Consider the following 22,785-nt stretch of genomic DNA (forward strand, 5'->3'; position numbering starts at 1 on the left):
ATGGTTGACAAAGTCAACCACAGAGAGGGAGGAGGGAGGGGGAGGAGGAGGAGGATTCAGCAGGGAGGAGAAGGTGGCAAAGAGCTTCCTAGGTAGAAACTGTCCACTTGGGAGAGAAGAGGATTCCTGTGCCACCGTCGCGCTGACCAGATGCTCTCGGGGTATGCGAGAACACATGGTTAGACGAGGAAAGAGCAAATAAAATAAAATCAAATCAAATGTTATTGGCCACATGCACCAAATACAACAGGTGCAGACATTACAGTGAAATGGTTACTTACAGCCCTTAACCAACAGTGCATTTATTTTTAATAGAAAAGTAAAATAAAACAACAACAAAAAAGTGTTGAGAAAAAAAGAGCAGAAGTAAAATAAAATAACAGTAGTTAGGCTATATATACAGAGGGGTACCGGTGCAGAGTCAATGTGCGGGGGCACCGGCTAGTTGAGGTAGTTGAAGTAATACGTACATGTGGTAGAGTTAAAGTGACTATGCATAAATAATTAACAGAGTAGCAGCAGCGTAAAAAGATGGGGTGGGGGGTGGGGAGGCAGTGCAAATAGTCCGGGTAGCCATGGTTAGCTGTTCAGGAGTCTTATGGCTTGGGGGTATAAGCTGTTGAGAAGTCTTTTGGACCTAGACTTGGCACTCCGGTAACGCTTGCCATGCGGTAGCAGAGAGAACAGTCTATGACTAGGGTGACTGGAGTCTTTGACAATTTTGAGGGCCTCCCTCTGACACCACCTGGTATAGAGGTCCTGGATGGCAGGAAGCTTGGCCCCAGTGATGTACTGGGCCATACGCACTACCCTCTGTAGTGCCTTGCGGTCGGAGGCCAAGCAGTTGCCATACCAGGCGGTGATGCAACCAGTCAGGATGCTCTCGATGGTGCAGCTGTAGAATTTTTTGAGGATCTGAGGTCCCATGCCAAATCTTTTCAGTCTCTTGAGGGGGAATAGGCTTTGTCGTGCCCTCTTCACGACTGTCTTGGTGTGTTTGGACCATGATAGTTCGTTGGTGATGTGGACACCAAGGAACTTGAAGCTCTCAACCTGTTCCACTACAGCCCCATCGATGAGAATGGGGGCGTGCTCAGTCCTCTTTTTTTTCCCGTGTTGAGGATCAGTGTGGCAGATGTGTTGTTACCTACCCTTACCACCTGGGGGCGGCCCGTCAGGAAGTCCAGGATCCAGTTGCAGAGGGAGGTGTTTAGTCCCAGGATCCTTAGCTTAGTGATGAGCTTTGAGGGCCCTATGGTGTTGAATGCTGAGCTGTAGTCAATGAATAGCATTCTCACGTAGGTGTTCCTCTTGTCCAGGTGGGAAAGGGCAGTGTGGAGTGCAATAGAGATTGCATCATCTGTGGATCTGTTGGGGCAGTATGCAAATTGGAGTGGGTCTAGGGTTTCTGGGATAATGGTGTTGATGTGAGCCATGACCAGCCTTTCAAAGCACTTCATGACTACAGACGTCAGTGCTACGAGTCGGTAGTCATTTAGGCAGGTTATCTTAGTGTCCTTGGGCACGGGGACTATGGTGGTCTGCTTGAAACATGTTGGTATTACAGACTCAGTCAGGGACATGTTGAAAATGTCAGTGAAGACACTTGCCAGTTGGTCAGCACATGCTTGGAGTACACGTCCTGGTAATCCGTCTGGCCCTGCGGCCTTGTGAATGTTGACCTGCTTAAAAGTCTTACTCACATCGGCTACGGAGAGCGTGATAAAATAGTCATCCGGATCAGCTGGTGCTCTCAGCAGTAGGAGTAGCAGTGTTTTCTGTGGTAATCCATGTTTCCGTCAGCGCCAAGAAGTCGAGGGACTGGAGGTTAACTCTGCCTTGTTGACCGCAGAACGGCAGTTCCAGAGGCTGCCAGAGACCTGGAACTCCACGCAGGGACCCCCAGATTAGAGTGGCAACAGCCACGTGGTGTGAAGCGTTTGTATGGCCTGTGCAGAGAGGAGAGAACAGGGATAGACAGACACATAGTTGACAGGCTACAGAAAAAGGCTACAATAATGCAAAGGAGATCGTAATGAAATGAACTAAACATCTGGGAAAGCGAGAGAGCGGGGCCTCCCTCACTTACGTTTCACTGAAACACTCAAATATAACTCTCCCAACTTCCACGTTAGAAATTATAATTGTTGTAAACTACAGCGGTTCAATGTGTCTAGGAATAGACTTACTTAGTTTATTCAGCTAGCTAACTTGGTACAGTATTCTTCTGTGAAAACCGTCCAGGGCACCGAATCCTATGACGCCAAAGCCAACTAGCATGCCAGCCTCTAATAACACGGTTTAGCAACAATACTCGGTTACAACAAACCACCAGTGTGTTAACACGCCAAGCAGATCATTCGTGTCCGTGTCTAACGTTGTGTAAAGTTTTGGGTTAGTTTTGACAGTTTGAGTGAGTACGTCGTCAACTTATGCAGCCAGTTAGTTAGCTAGAATAGTTAGCATACTAGCTAGCCATTGCTCTCTGCCAACGAGCTAACCCCTCCTCCCACGGCACGAACACACAGAGAGGCAAGCTAACGTTAACTAGTCACCCATGTCCCGAATTCCCTTGAACGACTCTGGTTACCAGTATCTAAGAACAAAACAAAAATAAATGTAGGTTATAACTTACCCTTAGTAGCTACTGTTAGCCAGTTAAGTGCAAAGCTAGCCACTGAATCGATTCAGCCAGTTCGCGTCTGTCCCAACGGAGAGATATTAAAGCTAGGTCGTTCCAGCTATTGTTTAATTAGCTATCCAGGTAGCTACATTTCGAGTACAGTAGCTACTAACTACCTAATGTTAACGCTTCAGATAATGAGGTTTAGAAAAACAGCTGAATGGTAGGTAGCTAGCTGGCATAATTACAGGTACTCTTAAGCGTGAAATAACATTGGAAACAACTATCCACAGTTGCTAATAGTTACCAGTAGCTACCCGCTAGCTAGCTAGCTTTATTGGTCCAGGTAGTGAGTTAGCTAGCCTCGTGCTTCACCGGGCTCAGCCGAATACAATACTTACCTACAATAATTACCTACAATAACCTACAATAACTACCTAGATAAACTACCTACAATACCTAACTACAATACCTACCTACCTACAATCTAAATGCATGGTTTAAGCTTTACTCAACACCATATAAGCCAAGCTTACCTCCCGCCAGAGAGAGACACAACCTCACATTGCAATCCCTTTCTGTATTTCTTTCTTGTTTCTTGCTTGTGCCGGAATATACATCATAATTCTATCTATTTGTCTTCTTTGTCTTGTTCTTGTGCTCTTCACTCTTGTCAATTTTCCATTTTCCTTATTCAACTGTTCTGGTTTCCCATTTCTGGTAGGGGAACTCTTCAAGGCCAGAGAAATCAATGGTGGGGAAGTCAGGTGAGGTCTGGAAGATCTTGTAGTTCTTGGAGGTCTCGGAGGTCTGGGATGTCTTGGAGATCTTGGAGGTCTTGGAGATCTGCAGGGTCATGGAGATCTCCCCCTTGGCTGAAGGAATCAGCCAGAGCACATAGCTCATCAGTAGCCTTCCCAGCACCATCCTCCCCCATCTCCTGACTTTGGCTAGCTCCAGCAGAGATTGGTGATTCTGCTTGAGCTTCCATCCCTTCTCCCTCTTCTTCTGTTTCTGTTTCATTGTCGTCCCTACTGGGTATTTCAGCATTTTCAGCTCCCTCATCTCCAGGACATCGGTATCCAGGCGGTACTTGGGTGCAGTGGTTTAGATGATACCAGGTCGAGCTCCCCTCGACACTCACAGCCGTTGGTGTAGCCTGGGTGATGGTGTATGGTCCCTCCCGTCTCTGTTCGTTCCACTTTCTTCTGAAGACCCTGATGTAGACCTTCTCTCCTGGGACCACTGGTCGTGGTGTATTTGCCTCTGGTTCAGGAACTCTGTCTTTCTCCTGTAAGTATAACTTCATGTATAGCAGTTAGTTGCCTAACATACTCTGCTAATTCCATTTCCAACTGTTCTAGAGATGAACCCTCATATGGTCCTCTAAGAACTGGCACTGGCATGGGTCGACCCATAAGCATTTCATGCAGTGTTAGATGCGTTGTTCTGTTAGCTTGCATGCGATAACTCATTAGTGCCAGAGGTAATGCATCTACCCAATTCAACCTTGTACTTTCACAGCTCTTCGCAATCTTCACCTTCAAAGAACCGTTTACTCTTTCTACCATACCCTGCGATTGAGGATGGTAAACACATCCTAACCTCTGCTTTATGCGCAACTGATGCATCACTATTTTTGCTGTGTCCTTTATAAATGCCAAACTATTGTCTGAACTGATTTCTGTTGGAATCCCAAATCGTGGCATCACTTCTCTTGTTAAGAATTTTACTACTGTTACTGCCCCTAGAGTTTTAGATGGAACTGCTTCTACCCATCTGCTAAATCTGTCAAATACCACTAGCATATACCTCTTCCCATTCACTGATTTTATCATATCCACATCGTCTATTACTAGGTGTCTAAAAGGTCCTTCTGGTACTGGAACATGTCCAATTGGTGCTGTTATTCCTTTTCTGATATTATTTTTCGCACGTTTCACATTCTGCCAATTTTACACCTACTGTTACTTGCATATATGGAGACCAGAAACCCTGTTTTCTAAGTTTCCTTACTACCTCCCCTCTCTCACAATGATCAAACCCATGTGCATTGATAATGAGTAATTTCAGAAGTGTTATAGGAGCCACTATTAAACCATTATGTGTTCTCGATAATCCCTTCTCATCCTTTGTTGCACCGCTTTTTCCCCACAAAGTGTGCTCATTTATGTTGGCTCTATCCTGTATTCTTATTAATCATTTATTTCTGGGGCTGCTTCCATCAAAATCAGTGGAGTCTGTATGGCTACTTTACATTTGGATACTATTTTTGCCGCTTCATCTGCTGCATTGTTTCCTCTGGTAATGTATTCCTTACCCTTCTTGTTTGCTTGGCATTTAAGAATTGCTATTTGTTTTGGCCTCATTAATGCAATTATTAGTTCTTGTATTTGTTCAAAATGCAAAATTGGACTTCCATCTGTTTTTCTAAACCCTCTGTTTCCAGATTGCTCCAAATCGGTGGCATACTCCATGTGCATATGCTGAATCAGTGTTAATATTTACAACTTTATCTCTTCCTTGATTACATGCTGCTGTCAATGCTCTCAGTTCTGCTAGCTGAGCAGAACATGGTTGGTCACAACTTTCACTTTCTATGGTGTAAAATTGGTCATCTAGTCGTTTCCTTACTACTGCATAACCAGCATGATTACCACCATAGTCTCTAAAGCAAGACCCATCTACAAACAACTTCTCCGTAGCTCCTAGGATTGGAATTTACAACAAATCAGGTCTCAATTTAGTAAATGTTAAAGTCTCTGCTACACTGTCATGTGGTTCGCCTTCAGTTTCTATTGGCAACCTCTCTGCTGGGTTAACTGTAGTACATCGTTTTATGGTTACATCTGGATAGGTAAATAATGTCAAACGCTCAAATATTCTGGCATTGGTCAGTACAAATGTTCCTTTCTCAATCAACTCAGTTATTTTATGATGAGCATAGATTACCACTGGGTATCCCATTATGATTGTGGATGCTTTGTCATATGCATACTGTACAGCTGCCAATCCCTGGTAACATGGTGGATGCCCTTGTGCTACTGAATCTAGTTTAGAGCTGTAAAATGCTATTGGCTGCTTTCTCCTTCCTGCACAGGTTTCTTGCATCAGTACTGCTGTTGCAAATCCCTGACAGCGGTTTGCTACATACAGTAAGAAAGGTTTTGTGTAGTCTGGAGTCCTTAGTGCTGGGGCTGTTTGCATATCCTGTTTTATTGTTTCAAATGCTGCTACAGCATTGCTATTCCATTTGATCTTTGCCCTCAACTCTGTTACGCCTGCATTCTGCATTATTTCTCTCAAAGGTGCTGTTTTTACTGCATACTCTTCTACCCAATCTGAACTAAATCCTGTCATTCCCAAAAATGTTAGCATCTATCCCACTGTTTATGGCATTGGAACCTTACTTGACCCTTCTAACTGCGAGGGTGCAATTGCTTTAGTCTGCTGAGCTATTGTTCTTCCTAGGTACTCAACCTGTGTCTGACAGTACTGAAGCTTTTTCTTTGACACTTTATGTCCTCCTTCTGCAAGCCTTTCCAATATTTTTACAGTATCCTGATGGCATTGTTCTATTGTGGTTGCACAAACCAGCAAATCATCTACATACTGTATTAGTGTCCCTTCCAATGTTAGGTCTTCTAAGTCAGCTCTTAATACTTGATTAAACAAATGAGGAGAATGCTTAAATCCCTGAGGCATCCTTGTATACGCAAGTTGCTGACCTTCGTAAGTAAATGCAAACAAGTGTCTACTCTCTTCCGCTAAGGGAGGGTTCTTCAATTCCGGTCCTGGAGGGCCCGAAACACCTCTGTTTTTCATCCTCTCCTTCTAATCAGGGGCTAATTCAGATCTGGGACACCAGGTGAGTGCAATTAACTACCAGGTAGAAATAAAAAACAGAAGTGTTTCGGCCCTCCAGGACCGGAATTGAAGAACCCTGCGCTAAGGGTACACTGAAAAATGCACCACATAAGTCTATCACTGAGAACCATTTTGCATCTGGTGGAATGTTTGTTAATAGTGTGTGTGGATTGGGTACCTCTGCTTGGTAGTCTTGAACTACTTCATTCACTGCTCTCAGTTCTTGAACCAATCTCCACTTCTGTTTGTCTGCCTTTAGTACTCGTAGCAGTGGCGTGTTAGTCACTCTGGGTTTTAACCAGTACTGGTTTTATCAGTCCCTCTATTGTAGCTTGAATTCCTGCCTCTGCTTCAGGTTTAATTGTGTATTGCTGTTTCCATGGAGGTCTTGTGTCTGCCTTTACTTTAATGCAAATTGGATTAGCTGATTTTACCAAACCCACATCTGTATCATGTTTTGCCCATAAGTCTTCTGTGATCATACTTTCCATTTGTTCCTTAACTGTTCTTGTTTTGTTTCTTCTTTAACTACTGTCATCTGTCTTTCCTCAGTTATTTCCACTTCCTGTGGTCCCCCCATCAGTTCTGCAAAGCATAGGACTTTAATGAGGTTTTTGTCAACAGACTGGAAAATTAATGGATTCTCTGTTTCTACCCACTGTGTATTTTTAGCCTTTTTCATCATTGGTCCTAGATCTTTTGCCTGATATCCCTCAGCCACTAAAAGTGTTATGTGAGGTTCTGTTTCTGGTATATCAAACCAGGTCTGTATGATATCAGATCCTGGAGCATCTTGTGCTTCAATTGCTGCCCCTTGTTTCCCTATTACAAAATATTGCGATCTCATGCCTTCCTTAACCATAGTTGTTCTAGCAAATTATTTTGATATGGATCATATTGCAGTGTACAATGATAGCCTCATTTCTGCAACTTGAGCCCTGATACATTTTCCCCAATTCTTTAATACCTCTTGTATTGGTAATTCTATGTTCCCTATCCAGTATACATTTGCTGTTTTGTCTGTAGCCATCATCATCTATGGACGTTCACCTTCCTGATCTATTCTTAGTCCCTCTGATGTGCATTTAATTTGGATGCCAATTATACACAGTGTATCTCTCCCTACTAGATTAACTGAAGTTTGTTCTGATACTAATATACAGTTGAAGTCTGAAGTTTACATACACCTTAGCCAAATACATTTAAACTCAGTTTTTCACAATTCCTGACATTTAATCCTAGTAATAATTCCCTGTTTTAGGATCACCACTTTATTTTAAGAATGTGAAATGTCAGAATAATAGTAGAGAGAATTATTTATTTCATCACATTCCCAGTGGGTCAGAAGTTTACATACACTAAATTAGTATTTGGTAGCATTGCCTTTAAATTGTTTAACTTGGGTCAAACGTTTCGGCTAGCCTTCCACAAGCTTCCCACAATAAGTTGGGTGAACTTTGGCCCATTCCTCCTGACAGAGCTGGTGTAACTGAATCAGGCTTGTAGGCCTCCTTGCTCGCATACGCTTTTTCAGTTCTGCCCACAAATGTTCTATAGGATTGAGGTCAGGGCTTTGTGATGGCCACTCCAATACCTTGACTTTGTTGTCCTTAAGCCATTTTGCCACAACTTTGGAAGTATGCTTGGGGTCATTGTCCATTTGGAAGACCCATTTGTGACCAAGCTTTAACTTCCTGACTGATGTCTTGAGATGTTGCTTCAATATATCTACATAATTTTCCTTCCTCATGATGCCATCTATTTTGTGACGTGCACCAGTCCCTCCTGCAGCAAAGCACACCCACAGCATGATGCTGCCACCCCCGTGCTTCACGGTTGGGATGGTGTTCTTCGGCTTGCAAGCACCCCCTTTTTCCTCCAAACATAATGATGGTCATTATGGCCAAACAGTTCTATTTTTGTTTCATCAGACCAGAGGACATTTCTCCAAAAAGTACAATCTTTGTCCACTGTGCAGTTGCAAACCGTAATCTGGCTTTTTTATGGCGGTTTTGGAGCAGTGGCTTCTTCCTTGCTGAGCTGCCTTTCAGGTTATGTTGATATAGGACTCGTTTTACTGTGGATATAGATACTTTTGTACCTGTTTCCTCCAGCATCTTGACAAGGTCCTTTGCTGTTGTTCTGGGATTGATTTGCACTTTTCGCACCAAAGTACGTTCATCTCTAGGAGACAGAACGCGTTTCCTTCCTGAGCGGTATGACGGCTGCGTGGTCCCATGGTGTTTATACTTGCGTACTATTGTTTGTACAGATGAACGTGGTACCTTCAGGCATTTGGAAATTGCTCCCAAGGATGAACCAGACTTTTTGAGGTCTTGGCTGATTTCTTTTGATTTTCCCATGATGTCAAGCAAAGAGGCACTGAGTTGGAAGGTAGGAATCCACAGGTACACCTCCAATTGACTCAAATTATGTCAATTAGCCTATCCGAAGCTTCTAAAGCCATGACATCATTTTATGGAATTTTCCAAGCTGTTGCACAGTCAATTTAGTGAATGTAAACTTCTTACCCACTGGAATTGTGATACAGTGAATTATAAGTGAAATAATCTGTCTGTAAACAATTGTTGGAAAAATTACTTGTGTCATGCACAAAGTAGATGTCCTAACCGACTTGCCAAAACTATAGTTTGTTAACAAGAAATTTGTGGAGTGGTTGAAAAACAAGTTTTAATGACTCCAACCTAAGTGTATGTAAACTTCCGACCTCAACTGTAGGTAATAGCTGTTTCGCATTAGATTGTGCCTCTTTTTGATAATGTTATCATTGTAGCCTATTGCATTAATCTAGTCAAAATATAAATTTGTTTAACAAATTTAGAACCTACAAAAAGTTGGTGCTATCCCATCAGCGTAATAGTCAAAACGACCTATGATCCACTGTTCCACGTAACGAAAACAGATTATCATTTTAGAATTCATTAACTATTTGCATATGTCACTGGTGTTACGCAAACTATACAATTGAGTAATAACAATTAGATTTAGTCAAAGAATGTTTCCGATTCAACTATTCAGACCTCTGCTTCAAATGTCCCTTACAGCCCGATACAGTCCAGCAAGTACAACTCTTTCACCCGTGGACTAAAACATGGCATTAGTAAAGTCTATTCACAAACCACCAATAACTAATAACATATTTGGATTCATATTATTAGAAGACATTACTTTCATTCCAGTCTACCCAAACAATTCAAATGTGAAATTCTCACTTCCCTATTAACTTACTTTCCTTCTTATCAATTAAGATCATGGCCACAGCTCTAAAGTAATTGCCAGTCCGCTATTACATTTAAGTAGCTGTCCTTTCTGATTAGGCTACAGTTAACAAAACAACCACTTGCTATAGTTGACAAGCATATATTCAATTCATATCCATGTTCAATTCAATATTCTAGATTACAACCCTATTCGCAGTAGTTTAAGCTAGCAAACCATTAGGCAATGCAAAACATGTGAACCTCGAAAATGTCCCACTATTCATGTTGAATAAGTGAGTCTTTCAATTTGAAACAAGCAAGCTGCTTAATCATCCAGTCTTACATCACAAAATAAACACTGACTGCTCTATCAATCTAACCAACCCATGGCCATAGTCAAAATATAATCAGAAAACCTAGATTTTAGTCAGTAATGCAGAACCTATGTCTTATTGAAATGACAAGTAAATCCCACAAATATTCCAATTACAATGGTTTGTAGTCTTAACATCTGGCACATAACACAATTACCAGAAAATAACTTTACAGGTCGTTCAAGTGTTTCTTTGCAAAGCTCTCACAGGCTCGAAGGGAAATAATTAGCAGTCAATGAGTCATTGATTTGGAAACAGATCTAACAAGTTTAATCAAACGGATTATGTTTTCCTCTTGCAACATACTAAAATTCCTTTACTATATCACCTTAGCTCCAAAATGATAGATAGTTATCATAGTGCTTAATCTTATTTCTATCAAATGATCTATGTACTGTCTCCTCCCCCTCACGTACGTCTACGTTTGGGGTGCGCAAGTCAGTACCTATACATTATTCCACTTATTATTTTATCCAATCTCCAGTCATCGATTACACGCACATAAAATTCATCATATTTTCATATATTCATATCAACCAAACCATTCGTATTTCTAATGATTCTTTATTGCCACAAATCAGTATCATAATCTACTCCCAGCGGAACAACTTTAACTACCCAGACCCTGCCCTTCACTCATAGAATCCTCCCAGAATCTTAGACTGATCACTACTCACTAAACTATCATCCCGCTCTCAATACTATCCCGCAATATTCTATGATAGGCAGTGTTGTACGGAACCCCAAGATATCATTATATCAAAAGCTTATTATCCAGACCAGATTAAATTATCATACACACTTCTATATCTTATTATTCAAACTTCAGTGCGACTCATTTTCCACATTTATACCATTCTCATATCACATTCACACAATATTGTTCTCAAATACGCTTAATCACTATTTGTATAACATGCAGGAATATTTTCTACAAAAAGGCCCAAATTTGGAATGTTAACCCTATCACATTTATCATTTTACTGTGATCAATTTTACCATAATCCTAAATCACTTCTAAATGTCCAAATATAATGTCCGAAACACACGCTAAAAGATTGGGCGAAATACAATGTGTAGATGTCATACAACCACACCGTTACACGTGACCTGTTCCTCCAACAGGATGTATTCTACCCCTCCTGGTAACGTGAATTTCCTACACTCAGTTTGTCAATGAATATCCACATACCATTTATTCTTCTCTTCCTAATATGAGATTGGGCATGCCCTTTCTCCACCAGAGATGGAAGCTTCAAGCGACCTCATAGTCCCCTTCCTGACACTTCCTCAACACAGAAAAGGCTATTATTTGCAAGGTTTCTTGTTATTTTCTGATCACCCACACAGATGAGCAGTTGCTCGTGCTTAAATGAATCAGACAGAATGACCAGCAGGACGAACAAATGAATCAGACGAATTGAACAAATACGTCAGATGAACAATCTAGTGAATTCGACAGATTGAATACACGAATTGAGTCAGACCAGTGGACCAAGATGAAAGAGCTGCTTTCGCAAACCCAAGCAAGTCCAACAAACCAGTCTTGTACAAAACGAGTCAGACAAAACAATCGAACCAAACAAATTGATCAAGCTGACCAAATGAGCAACCTGAATGAGACAGATGAAACATACAACTTAATCACATCTGAATGAATCACAGCCGCTCAAGCAAACCATTCACCTGAACGAGATGAGCAGATCTACTCTATTTAACGCTTTCTCTATATTTTGAAGCCCTGGTGGCTATTTCACAACCGTTCACCTACTCTGGATGACCAGCGCTACTTCCAATTTATGGTGTCACCTACTCAGGATGACCTACTTCTTTATTTAATGGCCCTGTCTAATTATTGCATCACCACCACAGGATGAGCAGAACTCTCTGTCTTATGTAAAGCCTACCCGAGCAGCCTCTAACAATGAACTCCACGTTAGAGCGGTAACCATAGGCACATATTGGCTAGCCACTTGCCCTTTCAGCCCTCTGGAGTGCTAACCTTAGCTCTCCAAAGCGGTATCCACAGGATTTAAACGTATTTACAATGATAAACAATATTCAACAATCAATAACACTGCATGCATGTTATTTCTCATTCCAACAAAAACTCTGTACTTTTCCTACATTTAGCCTTTAATACTGGAGATACCCCCGGTACCTGACCTTCAGAATCAGCTTGGGGGAATCACACAATTTCTATGTTAAAAGTAAGAACGTCACTTACCTCTATTAACAGTGGCCATTGTATTTTTGTGTGTGATTTGTCCAGCCTCTCTCCGATGGCGCAGTACCCCTGTGGTCTCTGTTTCCAGTCCCTGTTCGTGGTCGCCAATTATGTCGTAGAAATGTATCACTATACTTATTAAAGATCAAAGTTCTTCCAGAGTTTGTAGAATCAAGATACTTTATTACACAGAGCAACAAAAGTCGAGCTGGTCTGCAGAGCAACTAAACTCCCAACACTTGGCCCTCAGTTTATATACAGTTCTATTCGTGTACATTTTACATACTTTTTGCCTAATCCCTCCCAGTTTAGTTCCTCCACCATTGTTTCCTAACTTTCATCTTTATTTATGATAGTGGCGAAATCTGACTTCTCCTCCTATATGTTCAGTTTGAAAACAATAGTGGCAGAACCAAGCTTTCTCATGTAAAAATTAAAAGCCATCTCCTGGCTCTGCTCTGCTTATTCTAAAACATATCAATCTATACTTAAATATGGTTTAAACATGGCAGGTCCATAACCCATTCTCAACCATATACATTTAAGACATTCCTTATGCATTGCCTCATGCATAACAGTATAATTAATTCTCAAACATGTACCGTTTTCATGCATAGTGTATATTTCCCACACATAGTGAGAATGAGCAGGCCCATTCCCAAAAGCCATGTCCTGACTCTGGCTCAGGCTCCCTCCCTGTGTACCACTCTGTACCACACTCTGTACCACTCTGTACCACACTCTGTATCACTCTGTACCACACTCTGTATTCACTTAGTTGTACTGCTTGTCTTTATGATTAACTATGTTTTAACTTTAAAGTCTAAAAATATTTAACTATGTTTAACATATAGTTTAACTGAAAAATACAAAAGATTTACTATGTTTAATACATAGTCTTACATAGTCTACTGAAAAATATCCAATAAAACCTAGAGAGGAACCAGGCTCTGAGGGGTGGCCAGTCCAGTACATGGCCATTAAGGCCAGATTTTTCTCCAATATGTTCATAGATGACCAGCAGGGTCAAATAATAATCACAGTGGTTGTAGCGGTTGCAACAGGTCAGTACATCAGGAGTAAATGTAACTTGGCTTTTCATAGCCAGGCATTTAGAGGTTGAAATAGCAGGTGCGGTAGAGAGAGAGAGTTGAAAACAGCAGGTCTGGGACAAGGTAGCACGTCCGGTGAAACAGGTCAGGGTTCCATAGCCGCAGGCAGAAGAGTTGAAACTGGATCAGCAGCACGACCAGGTGGACTGGGGACAGCAAGGAGTCATCAGGCCAGGTTGTCCTGAGGCATGGTTCTAGGGCTCAGGTCCTCTGGGAGGGAGAGAGAGAGGGAGAGAGAGAATTAGAGGGAACATACTTAAATTCACACAGGACACCAGATAAGACAGGAGAATAACCCCAGATATAACAGACTAACCCTAGCCCCCCGGCCCTAGATGATTGCAGCATCGATGCTGGAGGCTGAGACGGAGGGGTCGGGAGACACTGTGGCCCCGTCCGACAATACCCCCAGACAGGGCCAACCAGGCAGGATATAACCCCACCCACTTTATCAAAGCACAGCCCCCACACCACCAGAGGGATATCAGCAGACCACCAACCTACTACCCTGAGACAAGGCTGAGTATAGCCCGCGAAGATCTCCTCCACTGCATGAGCTCGAAACTTCAGACTTCGTTTGTGGACTTCAATGAACAACACATCAGATGTACCAGGCGAAAAAACCTTTATAAACCATGTCATAACCACTACACACAGCCTACATCATTGTCCCCGTATTAGCTAAAGTAACGTCCTAGTCAACATTGGTAATGGAACTAATGCGTTAGTAAACCCGCTACAATCATGCAGTAACGTTACAGTGTATAGTCAGTCAGCAGTTAGACCGGCGGGTCCCGGTGGCAATAAATTAATAAAACCAAAAGCTTACTTTGACTTGGAAGAGTTGTCTTCGATAGTCATAGCCAGCTAGCTAACATAGCATCCATCTGTTGGAGCCTTGTGTTTGAGTAACTAAACTAGCCAGCTGCATTTGCTAGCTAAGTAAGTGAAACTGAAAGTGAAACAAAATGACAATCTCTCTCTCTTGATTCTCTTTCATTTTTGAAGAAATTAATTTGTTGAAAACTGTTCAACTATTGTCTTTCTCTCTCTTTGAGTCAACTACTCACCACATTTTCTGCAGTGCTAGCTAGCTGTAGCTTATGCTTCAGTACTAGATTAATTCTCTAATCCTTTGATTGGATGGACAACATGTCAGTTCATACTGCAAGAGCTCTGATAGGTTGGTGGACATCCTCCGGAAGTTGTCATAATTACTGTGTAAGTCTATGGAAAGGGGTGAGAACCAAGAGCCTCCTAGGTTTTGTATTGAAGTCAATGTACCAAGAGGAGGACGGAAGCTAGCTGTCCTCCTGCTACACCATGGTGCTACCCTACAGAGTGCTGTTGTGGCTACTGTAGGCCTTTATTGCAAAACAGTGTGTTTTAATCAATTATTTGGTGACGTGAATATATTTTGTATAGTTTTATCTAAAAAGGATAACTTTTTCAATGTTTTTCATTTTTATTTTTTATGAAATTCACTGAGGAGGATGGTCCTTCCCTTCCTCTTCTGAGGAGCCTCCACTGGTGCCTTTGAACGGGGTATGGTAGTAGGTGCCAGGTGCACTGGTTTGAGTGTGTCAAGAACTGCAACAAAGTTTCTCGCTTGTATCAAAAATGGTCCACCACCCAAAGGACATCTAGCCAACTTGACACAACTGTAGGAAGCGTTGGAGTCAACATGGGCCAGCATCCCTGTGGAATGCTTTCGACACCTTGTAGAGTCCATGCCCTGACAAATTGAGGCTGTTCTGATGGCAAAATGGGGTGCAACTCAATATTAGGAAGGTGTTCCTAATGTTTTGTGCACTCAGTGTATATTCTAGTGAGTCGGTCGAGAAAATTCGGTATCACTTTACTTGACAACCAGTGTCAAAACACGTTATGACATTCAGAGACTTGTCCCGAAGCAACTCCTGCGTTGTCTTGGCTGTGTGCTTAGGTTCGTTGTCCTGTTGGAAGGTAAACCTTCTCCCCAGTCTGAGGTCCTGAGCGCTCTGGAGCAGGTTTTCATCAAGGATCTCTCTGTACTTTGCTCTGTTAATCTTTCCTTCGATCCTGACTAGTCTCCCAGTCCCTGCCGCTGAAAAACATCCCCACAGCATGATGCTGCCACCACCATGCTTCACCATAGGGATGGTGCCAGGTTTCCTCCTGACGTGACCCTTGGTATTCAGGCCAAAAGTTCAATCTTGGTTTCATCAGACCAGAGAATCTGGTTTTTCATGGTCTAAAAGTCTGTTAGGAGCCTTTTGGCAAACTCCAAGCTGGCTGTCATGTGCCTTTTACTGAGGAGTGGCTTCCGTCTGGCTACTCTACCATAAAGGCCTTATTGGTGGTGTGCTGCATAGATGGTTGTCCTTCTGGAAGGTTCTGCCATCCCCACAGAGGAGCTCTGTCAGTGACCATCGGGTTCTTGGTCACCTCCCTGACCAAGGTCCTTCTCCCCCGATTGCTCTGTTTGGCCGGGCGGCCAGCTCTTGGAAGAATCTTGCTACCCTTCCCCAGATCTGTGCCTCGACACAATCCTGTCTCGGAGCTCTAGGGGCAATACCTTCGACCTCATGGCTTGGTTTTTTCTCTGACTTGCACTGTCAACTGTGGGACTTTATATAGACAGCTGTGGGACTTTTCAATTCATGTCCAATCAATTCAATTTACCCCAGGTGGACTCCAATTAAGTTGTATAAACATCTCAAGGATGGTCAATGGGAACAGGATGCAACTGAGCTCAATTTCGAGTCTCATAGCAAAGGCTCTGAATATTTATTTACATTTTCTTATAATCTGTTTTTGCTTTGTCATTATGGGGTATTGTGTGTGTATATTGATGAGGGAAAACACTATTTAATCCATTTTAGAATAAGGCTGTAAAGTAACAAAATGTGGGAGAAGTAAAGGGGCCTGAATACTTTCCGCATGCACTGTATGATTATGACGGTCATAATGCTTCTTGACAGTGTCATAAAGTGTATTTTCTTAGTCCAAGTAAAGTGACACAGGATGGTCATAATGCTTCTTCACATTGTCATAAAGTGTATTTTCTTAGTCCAAGTAAAATGACACGGGAGGGTCATAATGCTTCTTGACAGTATCATAAAGTGCATTTTCTGTAAGTTATTTAAAATATGATGAAAAAAAACATGACTGTAAGAAAATGTATTACAACAACAACAAAGGGCTTAAGAAATACATTTTCAAAGGAAAGGAAACTTCTTGGCAGTGAAAATACACATTTGAATTAATGTGGGTTTTGACACTCTTGTGTGGTGTCATAACCAGCCATAACATAACACAATGTCACAACAGATGTAAATATATGGGTCATGACGGTGTTATGACCATTTTATGACAGGTTAAGACAAGTTATGTCAGCTGTTATGACATATTATGACATGGTGATGACCATGTCATAACGTGTTATGACACTGGGTGTCAATTAAAGTCTTACTGAAAATTCTAATTAAAGGTACACCCTATTTAAAGGGATGGCTTTAGATAAATGAACTGAAAACACTATTGAATGAAAACTCCATGAGAAAATATGTTGGCCAGCAAGTGGGAGGGTTTCAGTGGTTGAATTCAATTTATTCAGCGTGTGCTAGGGAGCAACATCTGCAAAGCTTATTACCCACCTGCATATGGTAAGTCTGAATATCAACTACTGAGAAGTGCTTAAATCAAAACGTGTAAAAAATAACTAGATTTCCTAAGTCTGAATCGGGCCCTAAGAGCCCAGCAGCAGGGTGCAAGGCATGATGATATGCAAAATATTATGATTTTATTCACCGGGTTGAGCTGCCATTCAAATGTGAAGTTGAGAAAAGCATAGAATACATTAAAATAAATAGATACCTTCACATCTGGAGGGAACTCTGGGCAGATCAGCACGTATGCCCACCAGCAGCAGGAGGCAAGGTACGATGATATGCAAAATATGATGATTTTATTCATCGGGCTGAGCTGCTATCCAAATGTGAAGGTGAGAAAAGCATAGAATAAATTAAAAGAAATAGACACCTTCACATCTGGAGGGAGCTCATGCCAGATCAGCTCAAAATAGAATCTATGTTTGCATCTCATCCTGCCTTGCAGCTAACGCGACTTCTGGACACAACACAGTAATTTGTCATTTATGTCTCACCCTCCAGGTCTCCATTAGCCATCTGTACACTGCCCCAATCAAATACTGTAACAACCAACCAGGTCAATGAATAACATATGTTGGACTGAAATAAACATCCTGCAACATCCAATACAACATCCTGCAATCTCATCACCCAAATCAAATGAGTCACCACCAAACTCCAGCCAGTCAGACGAAGGGGTCGCCAATCAGTTACAGGATGTACTTTGATGAACTTACAGTCTTTTCTCTCATGATGGGATGATGGCTTTCCTGCAATGATTCCTTGGAGATCTGATGTTGAAGAGTTGAAGCATGACCAGAGAAGAAGAAGAAGAAGAAGAACAAGAACAAGAAATAACTGAAGGGTACAAAATAAGGAATGGAGTATAAACAAATGCTGAGAAAGAGGCCAACAATAACAAAGTGATGATGAAAATGTGTAATAGTCCTAAATCTGAATGCGCTTGAGGTAGGCATTAGTTATGACTGTTATGGAATAGATGTGTACAGTAGCTTGGTGTGTGTCCAGGTGCTGTGCCAGGCTTGTTAAGTGTTGATTATGCACAGGTGAGTTAACTGTTAAAAAGTGTTGATTTTGCACAGGTGATCGGCAGATTGCAGAGCCGTGTTCTTTAGTTTTGGCATGCCATCTTTTGTTTAGTTTTTGTACATACTATTATTTTGGGTCACCATTTTTTAACATAACTAAAGGTTTGGGCTGGCTGACGACAGTCTCACCTGAGCTGTCCCTGGATCCCGAGGTTAACTGGCTGTCAACTAGGTACACCCACATACAACGCAGACCACATATTCTTAATTCTCACGATAATGCACATTTAATCAGGTTAGGGGAGTGGGGTGAATCAGCTTTAATATTGGAAATAGATTGTGGCTTTTATCAATGTAATTGTCTGCATCAATTCCAATCTCCCATATATTTTGTAAATAAATATATATATATATTATTTTAAATATATATATACAGTACCAGTCAAAAGTTTGGACACACCTACTCATTCAAGGGTTTTTCTTTATTTTTACTATTTTCTACATTGTAGAATAATAGTGAAGACATCAACACTATAAAATAACACATATGGAATCATGTAGTAACCAAAAAAGTGTTAAACAAATCAAAATATATTTTAGATTTTAGATTCTTCAAAGTAGCCACCCTTTGCCTTGATGACAGCTTTGCACAAGCAGCTTCATGAGTAATGCTTTTCCAACAGTCTTGAAGGAGTTCCCACATATGCTAAGCACTTGTTGGCTGCTTTTCGTTCACTATGCCGTCCAACTCATCCCAAACCATCTCTATTGGGTTGAGGTCGGGTGATTGTGGAGGCCAGGTCATCTGTTGCAGCATTCCATCACTCTCCTTCTTGGTCAAATAGCCCTTACACAGCCTGGAGGTGTTTTGGGTCATTGTCCTGTTCAAAAACAAATGATAGTACAACTAAGCGCAAACCAGATGGGATGGCGTTTCGCTGCAGAATGCTGTGGTAGCCATGCTGGTTAAGTGTGCCTTGAATTCTAAATAAATCACAGACAGTGTCACCAGTAAAGCACCCCCACACCATCACACCTCCTCTTCCATGCTTTACGGTGGGAAACATGCAGAGATCTCCACCGATCTAATGTCCATTGCTTGTGTGGCCCAAGCAAGTCCCTTCTTATTATTGGCGCCGGAGGGGATGGCTGCCGTTTTATGGACTCTTAACCAACTGTGCTATTTTGTGTGTTTTTTCACATTGTTTGTAACTTATTTTGTACATTATGTTGCTGCTACCGTCTCTTATGACCGAAAAGAGCTTCTGGACATTACTCACCTTGAACTGGACGAAGAGTTTTTCTTTAATGAGTCGGACAAGAGGGATTTGCTCCAGACACCCGAAAGGGCCCTCATCCCCGTCATTCTCAGTAGAAAGAAAAGGAGATATCGTAGAAGGAGATCGGGGTGCCTGGTAAGGAGCCGGCGACGAGTGGTTAATCTGCCTTTGCCATCGATACTATTGGCCGATTTACAATCGCTTAATAATAAAGTGGACGAACTACAAGCACGTATATCCTACCAACGGGACATTAAAAACTGTAATATCTTATGTTTCACCGAGTCTCGGCTGAACGAAGACATGAATAACATACAGCTGGTGGATTATACACTGTATCGGCAGGATAGAACAGCAGCCTCTGGTAGGACAAGGGGTGGCGGTCTATGTATATTTGTAAACAACAGCTGGTGCACAATATTGAAGGAAGTCTCAAGGTTTTGCGCGCCTGAGGTAGAGTATCTCATGATAAGCTGTAGACCACACTATCTACCAAGAGAGTTTTCATCTATATTCTTCGTAGCTGTCTATTTACCACCACAAACCGATGCTGGCACTAAGACCACACTCAATGAACTGTATACGGCCATAAGCAAACAGGAAAACGCTCATCCAGAGGCGGCGCTCCTAGTGGCCGGGGAGTTTAATGCAGGGAAACTTAAATCCGTTTTACCTCATTTCTACCAGCATGTTAAATGTGAAACCAGAGGGAAAAAAACTCTAGACCACCTTTAGACCACACACAGAGACGCGTACAAAGCTCTCCCTCGCCTTCCATTTGGTAAATCTGACTAAAGCAGGAGGCACCAGTGACTCGTAAAAAGTGGTCAGATGAAGCAGATGCTAAGCTACAGGGCTGTTTTGCTAGCACAGACTGGAATATGTTCTGGGATTCTTCCGATGGCATTGAGGAGTACACCACATCAGTCACTGGCTTCATCAATAAGTGCATCGATGACGTCATCCCCACAGTGACTGTACGTATATACCCCAACCAGAAGCCATGGATTACAGGCAACACCCGCACTGAGCTAAAGGGTAGAGCTGCCGCTTTCAAGGAGCGGGACTCTAACCCGGAAGCTTATAAGAAATCCCGCTATGCCCTCCGACGAACCATCAAACAGACAAAGCCTCAATACAGGACTAAGATCGAATCGTACTACACCGGCTCCGACGCTCGTCGGACGTGGCAGGGCTTGCAAACTATTACAGACTACAAAGGGAAGCACAGCCGCGACGAGGCAAGCAACACTGAAACATGCATGAGAGCTTCAGCTGTTCCGGACGACTGTGTGATCACGCTCTCCGTAGCCTATGTGACTAAGACCTTTAAACAGGTCAACATTCACAATGCCAGATGGTCCAAGCACACCAAGACAGTCGTGAAGAGGGCACGACAAAACCTAATCTGAAAAGACTTGGGAAGGGTCCTCAGATCCTCAAAAGGTTCTACAGCTGCACCATCGAGAGCATCCTGACTGGTTGCTTCACTGCCTGGTATAGCAACTGCTAGGCCTCCGACCGCAAGACACTACAGAGGGTAGTGCGTACGGCTCAGTACATCCCTGGGGCCAAGCTTCCTGCCATCCAGGACCTCTATACCAGGCGGTGTCAGAGGAAGGCCCTAAAAATTGTCAAAGACTACAGCCACCCTAGTCATAGACTGTTCTCTCTGCTACCACACGGCATGCGGTACCAGAGCGCCAAGTCTAGGTCCAAGAGGCTTCTAAACAGCTTCCCCCAAGCTACCCCCAAACCATAAGACTCCTGAACATCTAATCAAATGGCTACCCAGACTATTTGCATTTTATTTCGTATTATTTTATATTGTATTTTTTTGTGTGACTTTTTTTGTATTCTTTCTTAAAACTGCATTGTTGGTTAAGGGCTTGTAAATAAGCATTTCACTGTAAGGTCTACACCTGTTGTATTCGGCGCATGTGACAAATAAAATGGATTTGATTAGATTTTTAGTAGTGGTTTCTTTGCAGCAATTCGTCCATGAAGGCCTGATTCACACGGTCTCCTGTTACTTGAACTCTGTGAAGCATTTATTTGGGATGCAATCTGAGGTGCAGTTAACTCTAATTAACTTATGCTCTGCAGCAGAGGAAACTCTGGGTCATCCTTTCCTGTGGTGGTCCTCATGAGAGCCAGTTTCATCATAGCGCTTGAAGGTTTTTTCAACTGCACTTGAATAAACTTTTCCGGATTGACTGACCTTCTTGTCTTAAAGTAATGATGGACTGTCGTTTCTCGTTGCTTATTTGAGCTGTTCTTGCCATAATATGGACTTGGTCTTTTACCAAACAGGGATATCTTCTGTATACCACCCCTACCTTGTCACAACACAACTGACTGGCTCAAACGCATTAAGAAGGAAAGAAATTCCACAAATTAACAAGGCACTGTTAATTGAAATGCATTCCAGGTGACTACCCCATGACGCTGGTTGAAAGTATGCCAAGAGTGGGCAAAGCTGTCATCAAGGCAAAGGGTGGCTACTTGGAAGAATCTCATATATAAAATATATTTTGATTTGTTTAACACTTTTTTGGTTACTACATGATTCCATATGTGTTATTTTATAGTTGTCACGGTTGTTGACGAACGAGAAGGACCAAGGCGCAGCGTGATATGCATTCATGTTTATTTATATTGAATAAACACCACGACAAAACAACAAATGAAACGTGAAGCCCAAGGTAGACAAAGAACATACCTCACACGGAACAAGATCCCACAACTAACTAGTGACAAAAGGCTGCCTAAGTATGGTCCCCAATCAGAGACAACGAGCGACAGTTGCCTCTGATTGGGAACCACACCGGCCAACATAGAAATAGACATACTAGAACATCAACCTAGAAATATACAACATAGAACATACACACCCTGACTCAACATATATGAGTCCCTTGAGTCAGGGCGTGACAGTACTCCCCCCAAAGGTGCGGACTCCGACCGCGCCACATAAACATAACAGGGTAGGGGCCGGGTGGGCATTCCGCCTCAGAGGCGGATCCGGCTCCGGGCGTGACCACCACTTACTCTCCACCTCCCTGTTGCGCCCCTGGTCTGGTCTGGACCTCGGCGCGCTGCTTCCCCTCTCCTTCCTCCCACGAAGTACCAAGCCCTGTCTGGACCCTGGTGTGGGAGACCCCGAACCTGGAGAGGGGCTGATGTCTGGGTCTGGACTGGAACCGCTGACTGGAGCTGGACCCGACGACGGTGGATCGAACTGCTCTGGCTCCGGAGTGGAGCCGCTGACCGGAGCTGGATCAGGCACCGGTGGAGCGGACTGCTCTGGCTCCGGAGTGGAGCCGCTGACCGGAGCTGGACTGGACCCCGGTGGAGCGGATTGCTCTGGCTCCGGAGTGGAGCAGCTGACCGGAGCTGA

The sequence above is a fragment of the Coregonus lavaretus genome (assembly GCF_964263955.1).
Source record: "Coregonus lavaretus genome assembly, chromosome: 17".
Lineage (NCBI taxonomy): Eukaryota > Metazoa > Chordata > Actinopteri > Salmoniformes > Salmonidae > Coregonus > Coregonus lavaretus.